Source organism: Sapajus apella, unplaced genomic scaffold, assembly GCF_009761245.1.
Source record: "Sapajus apella isolate SASKATOON/1434 unplaced genomic scaffold, GSC_monkey_1.0 scaffold2250, whole genome shotgun sequence".
Lineage (NCBI taxonomy): Eukaryota > Metazoa > Chordata > Mammalia > Primates > Cebidae > Sapajus > Sapajus apella.
The window spans coordinates 1,708-10,347 of NW_022439176.1; the positions used below are offsets into that span (position 1 = coordinate 1,708).

The 8,640-nt window shown below is 46.1% G+C and overlaps 1 long non-coding RNA gene across 1 annotated transcript; it reads left to right on the plus strand.

Annotated features, from left to right (window-relative positions):
- Window positions 1-735: 735 nt before the first annotated feature.
- LOC116547166 lies at window positions 736-8,150 on the plus strand. The gene is made up of 2 exons (XR_004266962.1): window positions 736-1,001; window positions 7,971-8,150. It is a non-coding gene; the product is annotated as an uncharacterized LOC116547166 (long non-coding RNA).
- Window positions 8,151-8,640: the final 490 nt, after the last annotated feature.

An 8,640-nucleotide genomic window follows, 5' to 3' on the forward strand; every position in this document is an offset into this window, starting at 1 on the left:
TTCTGAAACTAAAAAATGAGAAAAGAGGCCGGCACTTTGGGAGGCCGAGGCGGGCGGATCACGAGGTCAGGAGATAGAGGCCAGTATAGTAAAACTCCGTCTCCACTAAAAATACAAAAATTAGCTTGGTGTGGTGTCGCACGCCTATAATCCTAGCTACTCCGGAGACTGAGGGAGGATAATTGCTTGAACACAGGAGGCAGAGGGAGATTGCAGGGAGCCGAGATCGCGCCACTGGACTCCATCCTAGCAACAGAGCGAGATTCCGTCTCAAAAAAAAGAAAAAGAAAGTAAGAAAGGAAAGAAAGTAAAAGAAAAAAAGAAAAAAGAAAGAAAGAGAAAGAAAGAAAAGAAAGAAAGAAAGAAAAGGGGAACTAATTGTGCTAGGCTTTGAATGCCATGTTACAATGCACCACTATCTTTCTTAGGACATAATTATTGCATCGCGTATCTCACGGAAGACATACAGTCCTGATACCGACAGCCTTTGAAAAGATAGTCTTTCAGTAGAGAGATCTGGAGATTTTAATTTGCGAGTTGTTTAATTGCTAAAATTAAAATAAAAAAAAAAGCTAGTTTCCGCAGGGAAGTTGTAAGCTACCCGTCCGCAGTTTCAACAACCAGCAGCGTCAGGCCTGAGGCAGCCCAGAGCAAAGAGAAGACTAGCTTGAAAGAAATCTCGCGAGGCCCACGCATTGACCAATATTCGCGAGATTTTGATGTCCTGTCCTCTTCCTCTCTCTGGCAGGACCACGGTTTATCTCGCGAATTTTGGGAAGTTCCGTTGGGGAAGATGGCGGCGGCCTCGAGCACCCTTCTCTTCTTGCCGCCGGGGACTTCAGACTGATCTTTCCCGGGAAGAGTAGGGACTGCTGGTGTCCTGCGTCTTGGGAACCCGGGCCAACTTGTTTTCCTCGTTACTGGTGGGGAAGGGCTTATCCTTTTGTGGCAGATCCAGGCTCTCCCCGCCTTCAGGATGAAAGCTCAGGGGGAAACCGAGGGTAAGTGACTGAGGGGGAAAGGAGGGGGCGGGACACAATTTGGGGAGCCAGTTTGTGAGAGGAGGTTCCTGCCGATGTCCGATAGGGGCCACTTTACGGGCACAGAGTCCAGGAGAGGAAATGCTTATGAGTTTTAGATTCTCACTATACCTTCCGTGGTGAATATAGAGCTCCGACTTTGGGGTGATGGGGACTCTCAACTTCTGTGAAGATTTCCTGATCGACTAGGGACAGTCGATTGGGCCTCAGGGCACTTTTGGCTTAAAGTGGTGGGAGACCCGGCCAGTGAATACAAATTGACCGGCTTACATCTCGTTCCAGAAGAGACGTCTGAATTAATATAGGGCTGTGTGTAAACGTACTGGAGGATATTTTGGCATAAATGAAATGATTAGGTCCTTATATTTATTAGCAGCCAGCAGTTCCCTACAATGTCAAGTGTTCAGATCCGGTGCTATTGTGTGTTTTTAAACTGCGCTGAGTTTCATTGTTTTTTTTTTTTTTTTTCCCATTCTTTTATTGACCAAACTAAGAACTGCAAAAAAACAAACTTCTGTGGAACTTTACTAAGATTCTGTAAAGTTCCACACTCGAGTTTAGATGCTTCCTTAGCATTTTGGGCATAGTTCTGTTGATACAGTGAGCTGTATTATTGTTTGTTTATCTTCTCCAGTTTACTCTGAGCTTTGCAGATTAGGGACCTTGCCTGATTAATTTTTGTATAGTTTCTGGCACGTAATAGTTGCTCAAAAAATGAGCGTTGATGTAATAGTCGCTCAAAAAATGTTTGAGCATTAAAGTAAAGATACCTATCAGCAGGTTTCTCAAGGACAAGAAGTGTGTTTTAGGAGGAGAGGTCAAAAGGTGGGGCCGGGTGCAGTGACTCACATCTGTAATCCCAGTGCTTTAGGAGGCTGAGGCTGGAGGATCGCTTGAGCCCAGAAGTTAGAAACCAGCCTGCGCAACATAGTGAGACCCTCTCTCTACAAAAACAAAAAAATTGGCCGGGTGTGAGGGCCTGTAATCCTAGCACTTTAGGAGGCCAAGGCGGGCGGATCACCTGAGGTCAGGAGTTCCAAGACCAGCCTGGCCAACATGGTGAAACGCCGTCTCTACTAAAAATACAATATTAACTGGTCATGGTGGCATACCTGTAATCTCAGCTACTTGGGAAGCTGAGGCAGGAAAATCACTCAAACCCGGGAGGTGGAGGTTGCAGTGAGTCAAGATTTTGCCACTGCGCTTCAGTCTCGGCAATGAAAGTGAAACTTCACTTCAAAAAAATAAAATAAGTAAATAAAAAATTAGGGCCAGGCAGTGGTTCAAGCCTGTAATCCCAGCATTTTGGGAGGCCGAAGTGGGAGGGTCACTTGGGCCCATGAGTTGGAGACCAGCCTGGACAACGTGGCAAAAGCCTGTTTCTACAACAGATAGAAAAATTAGCTGGGCATGGTGACAGAAGCCAGTAGTTTAGCTACTTGGGAGGCTGAGGTAGGCAGATTACCTGAATCCTGTAGGTCAAGGCTCTAGTGAGCCAGGATTGTGTTACCGCACTCCAACCTGGGTAACAGAGTGAGACCCTGTCTCAAAAAAAAAAAAAAAAAAGGAAAATTAGCTATAGTGCCAGCTATTCTGAAGGCTGGGCTGGGAGGATCACTTGATCCTTGAGCTTGGGAGATCGAGGCTGCAATCGGCCGTGATTGTGCCAGTAGTGCACTCAAGCCTTAGCTACAGAGTAAGACTGTCTTTTTTTTTTTTTTTTTTTGAGACAGAGTTTCAGTCTTGTTGCCCAGTCTGGAGGTCTGGAGTGCAATGGTGTGATCTCAGCTTCCTGCAACCTCTGCCTCCCGGCTTCAAGTGATTCTTCTTAGCCTCCCAAGTAGCTGGGATTAGAGGGATGCACCACCACCCCCAATAATTTTATATTTTTAGTAGAGAAGGGGCTTCCAAAGTGCTAGGATTACAGGCATGAGCCACTGAGCAGAGCCTGGCTATTTTTTTTTTCTTTTAAAGTGGTGAGATCTTGTTATGTTGCCCCAGCTATAGTTGAACTCCCCAGCTCAAGTATTCTCCCACATTGGCCTCCCAAAGTGCTAGCTAGGATTACAGGTGTGAGCCACAGTGTCTGGCTTCCCCAGTACTTTTTTTTTTTTTTGTTGAGATGGAGTCTTACTCTGTTACCCCGGCTGGAGTGCAGTGGTGTGATCTTGGCTCACTGCAACCTCCACCTCTGGATTCAAGCGATTCTCCTGCCTCAGCCTCCTGGGTAGCTGGGTTTACAGGCACCCACCACCATGCCCGACTAATTTTTATATTGTTAGTAGAGATGGGGTTTCACCATGTTGGCCAGGCTGGTCTAGAACTCCTGACCTAAGGTGATCCACCCACCTTAGCCTCCCAAAGTGCTGTGATTACACGTGTGAGCCACAGCACCCAGCCCTCCCCTGCACTTTTAATAGTGTTTTAGGCCAGGCATGGTGGCTTACACCTGTAATCCGAAAACTGGGAGGCTGAGGTGGGTGGATCACCTGAGTTCAGGAGTTGGAGACCAGCCTGACCAACATGGTGAAATCTCATGTTTACTAAAAATACAAAATTAGCTGGGTGTGGTGAAGTGCACGCCTGTAATCCCAGCTACTCCAGAGGCTGAGGCAGGAGATTCACTTGAACCTGAGAGGTGGAGGTTGCCTTGAGCCAAGATCACAACATTGCACTCCAACCTGGACAAGAAACACTATCTCATTAAAAAAAAAAAAATGTTTGAATGAATGTCTTAAAATAAAAATTGAAATTGGCAGAAATGTATCCAGAACTATAAATTGGCTAAAACAGTCCCTAAAGTAGTTTTCCAGAAGACGAGGGCATTGTAGGAAGGATTTTGAATCTTTTTTTTTTTTTTGAGATGTTGTCTCGCTCTATTGCCTAGGTTGGTGTGCAGTGGCGCAGTCTTGACTCACTGAAACCTCTTACTCCTCGGTTCAAGCAGTTCCCCTGCCTCAACCTCCCGAGTAGCTGGGATTACAGTCATGTGCCACCACGCCTGGCTAATTTTTTTGTATTTTTAGTAGAGATGGTATTTCACTATTTTGGCCAGGCTGGTCTTGAACTCCTGACCTTGTGATCCGCCAGCCTTGGCCTCCCAAAGTGCTGGGATTACAGGCGGAGCCACTGCCCCCCATCAGGATTTTGAATCTTGATTTAGAAGATCTCATCTTCACTGCCTTGACTCTGGTTGACTGATCTTCTATTCACCTTTTTTTTTTTTTGGAGTCTTTTTTTTTTTTTTGTCACTCATGCTGGGGTACAGTGCCGCTATCTCCTCCACTTACTGCAATCTCCACACTTCGTGGGTTCAAGCGATTCTCCTGCCTCAGCCTCCCGAGTAGCTGGGATGACAGGCACCCACCACCATGCCTGGCTAATATTTTTGTATTTTTAGTAGAGACGGTGTCTCACCATGTTGGCCAAGCTGGTCTGGAATTCCTGACCTCAAATGATCCCCCTGCCTTGGCCTCCCAAAGTGCTGGGATTATAGGTGCGAGCCATTGTGCCTTGCCTTGTCAGCTTTCTTTTTCTTATTTTTTTTTTTTTTGAGACAGGGTCTCCGTCTATCACCCAGGCTGGAGTGTAGTGACGTGATGTGGAATGTAGAACGTGCAGAGGTTCACTGCAACCCCTGCTTTGCCACCTGGGCTCAAGCGATCCTTCCTGGGCTCAGCCTCCTGAGTGGCTGGGACCAAGAAATTACCTGGGCATTGCTGCGAAGTGAGCCAGTATGCCCAGCTAGTTTCTTATATTTTTGGTAGAGATGGAATTTCACCATGTTGTCCAGGCTAGTCTCTAACTACTGAGCTCAAGCGATTCACTCACCATGGCCTCCCAAATTGCTGAGATTTCAGGTGCGAGCCACCGTGCTGGCCTCATCAACTTTCAGTACCAACATCACCTGTCACTTTTGCTGTAATCTCCTCACAACTAATATTGAACCTATCTTCCTTTGAACTTTTCAATAGTAGTATGTCTGCTTTTAAGAGCATTTCTCAGTTTGTGTTGTGTGATGGTTATTTCCACATTAACTTACTCACATCTCACGGATGTCATCTTAGGCATATTGTGTTTTTCATTTCCAGCGGTCTGTAGCACTGGTCCTTGCTCACGCTGGAGCTTAGTAGGTTCAATCACATGCTTAGTTCAGAAGCCAGTCTTTTCTGTCTTTCTTGGAAATGCATACTTTGGTTATTGACCTGTTTCTTCCTTGTTCATAAAATTTTAGTTTGAATTTAAGTAGGAAAAATATGAATGGTGATTAGAACCTGTTTTCTTTTTCTTTTCTTTTCTTTTTTTTTTTTTTTTTTTTTTTTTTTGAGACAGGTTCTTGCTGTGTCATTCCCGCTGGAGTGCAGTGGCTCAATCATAACTCACTGAAGCCTCGACCTCCCGGGCTCAGGTCATCCTCCCACCTCAATCTCCTGAGTAGCTGGGACTACAGGTGCATGCCCACACGCCAGCTTTTTTTTTTTCTGTCACCCAGGCTGGAGTGGAGTGGTGCAATCTTGGCTCACTGCAACATCTGCCTGAGCAGTGGCTCACACCTGTAATCCCAGCACCTTGGGAGGTGGAGGTGGGTGGATCACCTGAGGTCAGGAGTGCGAAACCAGCTTGGCCAATATGATAAAACCCTGTCTCTACTAAAATACAAGGTGGCTTATGCCTATAAACCTAGCACTTTGGGAGGCCAAGGTGGGCAGATCACAAGATCAGGAGTTTGAGACCAGCCTGATCAACATGGTGTGTCTACTAAAAATACAAAAATTAGCCGGGCATGGTGGCGCGTGCCTGTAATCCCAGCTACTCAGGAAGCTGAGGCAGGAGAACTGCTTATTTTTTGTGATTCTTGTAGAGATGGGGTTTCACCATGTTGTGTAGGCTGGTTTGAAACTCCTAGCCTCAAGTGATGCACCTGCCTTTCCCTCTTAAAGTGCTGGGAATACAGGCATGAGCCACCGTGCCTGGCCAGACGTCTTTTCTTGATCATACTTTTAAATTGATCTCTTAAAATTGTGATACAAAATTAAGGAAGTCAGTATTACCGCATTGAAAACCAGCTAACCATGGTAAGGCCATGTTCTAATGTTTGCGCTACCCATATTGTGCAGCAGATTTCATGCATATCTTGAAATGACTTTGTCACTAAATTGTAGGCTTGATAATGAAACATGATTAGGGATTTTTTTTTTTTTTTTGGTTTCCATTAAACATTTGGATAGAGGCTGAGCATGGTGGCCCTTGATTCTAATCCCAGCACATTGGAAGGCCAATGTAGGAAGATTACTTGAGCCCAGGAGTTTAAGACCAACCTGGGCAAAACAGGGAAACTATTTTTTTTTTGAGACGGAGTCTCGCTCTGTCACCAGGCTCACTGTATAGCTAGCTGGGACTACAGGCACGTGCCACCATGCCTAGCTAATTTTTGTATTATTATTATTATTATTTTTTGAGATGGAGTCTCACTCTGTTGCTAGGCTAGAGTGCAGTGATATGATCTCGGCTCACTGCAAACTCTGCCCAGCCAATTTTTGTATTTTTAGTAGAGATTGGGTTTCACCATGTTGGTCAGGATGGTCTCGATCTGTTGACCTTGTGATCCACCTGCCTTGGCCACCCAAAGTGATGGGATTACAGGCATGAGCCACTGTACCCCACGGTGGTTCAGTTCTGTAGTCCCTGCTGCTCTGGAGGATCACAAGTTTGGGAGGCAGACAGTGTAATGAGCCAAGATCATGCCACTCATTCCAGCCTGGACAACAGAGCGAGACTGTCTTAAAAGAAAAAAAAAAAAGAAAAGTGGCTGGGCACGGTGGCTCACTCCTGTAATCCCAGCACTTTGGGAGGCGGAGGTGGGCAGATCACCTGAGGCTCGGAGCTTGAGACCAGCCTGACTGACATGGAGAAACCCCATTTCTACTAAAAGTACAAAATTAGCTGGGTGTGGTAGCGCATGCCTGCAATTCCAGCTACTCAGGAGGCTGAGGCAGGAGATATACTTGAATCTGGGAGGTGGAGGTTTCAGTAAGCCGAGATCACACCATTGCACTCCAGCCTGGGCAGCACGAGTGAAACTCCATCTCAAAAAAAAAAAAAAAAAAAGTCTGGAGAGAAAACAGTCTAGCTGGCTGGGCACAGTGGCTCACGCCTGTAATCCCTGCACTTTGGGAGGCTGAGGTGGGTGGATCACCTGAGGTCAGGAGTTTGAGATTCTGACCAACATGGAGAAACCCTGTCTCTATTAAAAATACAAAATTAGTTGGGCTGGGTGGCATATACCTATAATCCCAGCTACTCGGGAGGCAGAGGTAGGAGAATCGCTTGAACCCAAGAGCTGATATCGTGCCATTGCACTCCAGCCTGGGCAACAAGAGCAAAACTTTGTCCCCCCTCCCCCCCAAAAAAAAAGAACAGTAAAGAAAACAGTCCAGCTGTATGGTGTTCCTTACATCAGACCCATAATTTGTGTGTCATCTTGCCATTAAAAATGTCTTTTGGCTGGGCATGGTGGCTCACACCTGTAATCCAAGCACTTTGGGAGGCTGAGACAGATGGATCACCTGAGGTCATGAGTTTAAGATAAGCCTGGGCAACCTGATGAAACCCTGTCTCTACACTGGGCATGTTGGTGTGCTCCTGTAGTCCCAGCTACTTGGGAGGCTGAGGCAGGAGAATTGCCTGGGCCCGGGAGGCAGAGGTTGTAGTGAGCCGAGATTGCGCCACTGCACTTCTCCAGCCTGGACAGAGTGAGACTCTGTCTCCAAAAAAAAAAAGTCTTCTGTGGATGTTTTGCAGTAAAATGATTTGGAAAACGTTTTAACTGAATTCTTACTGAGATGAAATGTGGGAATTTATTTTGCAAGAAAAACTGGATGGTCTTGACAGAACAGTTACTAATATGATGTTTTCTGATTTAAATCGTAGACTCGGAAAAGCTGAGTAAGATGAGTTCTCTTTTGGAACGGCTCCATGCAAAATTTAACCAAAATAGGCCTTGGAGTGAAACCATTAAGCTTGTGCGTCAAGTCATGGTAAGGATTGTGGTAAAGTGGGTAAGGTGTTTTGCTTAGATACTTATTCTTTTTTTTTTTTTTTTTTTTTTTTGAGACAGAGTCCTGCCCTGTCACCAGGCCAGACTGCAGTGGCACCATCTTGGCTCACTGCAACCTCCGTCTCCCAGGTTCAAGCGATTCTCCTGCCTCAGCCTCCCGAGTAGTTGGGATTACATGCACGTGCCAGCAAGCCCAGCTAATTTTTGTATTTTTAGTAGAGACGGGGTTTCACTATGTTGGCCAGGCTGGTCCCAAACTCTTGACCTCATGATCCACCCACCTCAGCCTCCCAAAGTGCTGGGAATACAGGCATGAGCCATCATGCCTGGCCAGATAATTATTCTTAATATGCTAAGCTCCCCAGGTAGATGTGTTCAAACTGTCTTTAGTTTTATTTATTATAAAAATCTGAAGGCCGGCTGCGGTGGCTCAAGCCTGTAATCCCAGCACTTTGGGAGGCCGAGGTGGGTGGATCACGAGGTCAAGAGATCGAGACCATCCTGGTCAACATGGTGAAACCCCGTCTCTACTAAAAATACAAA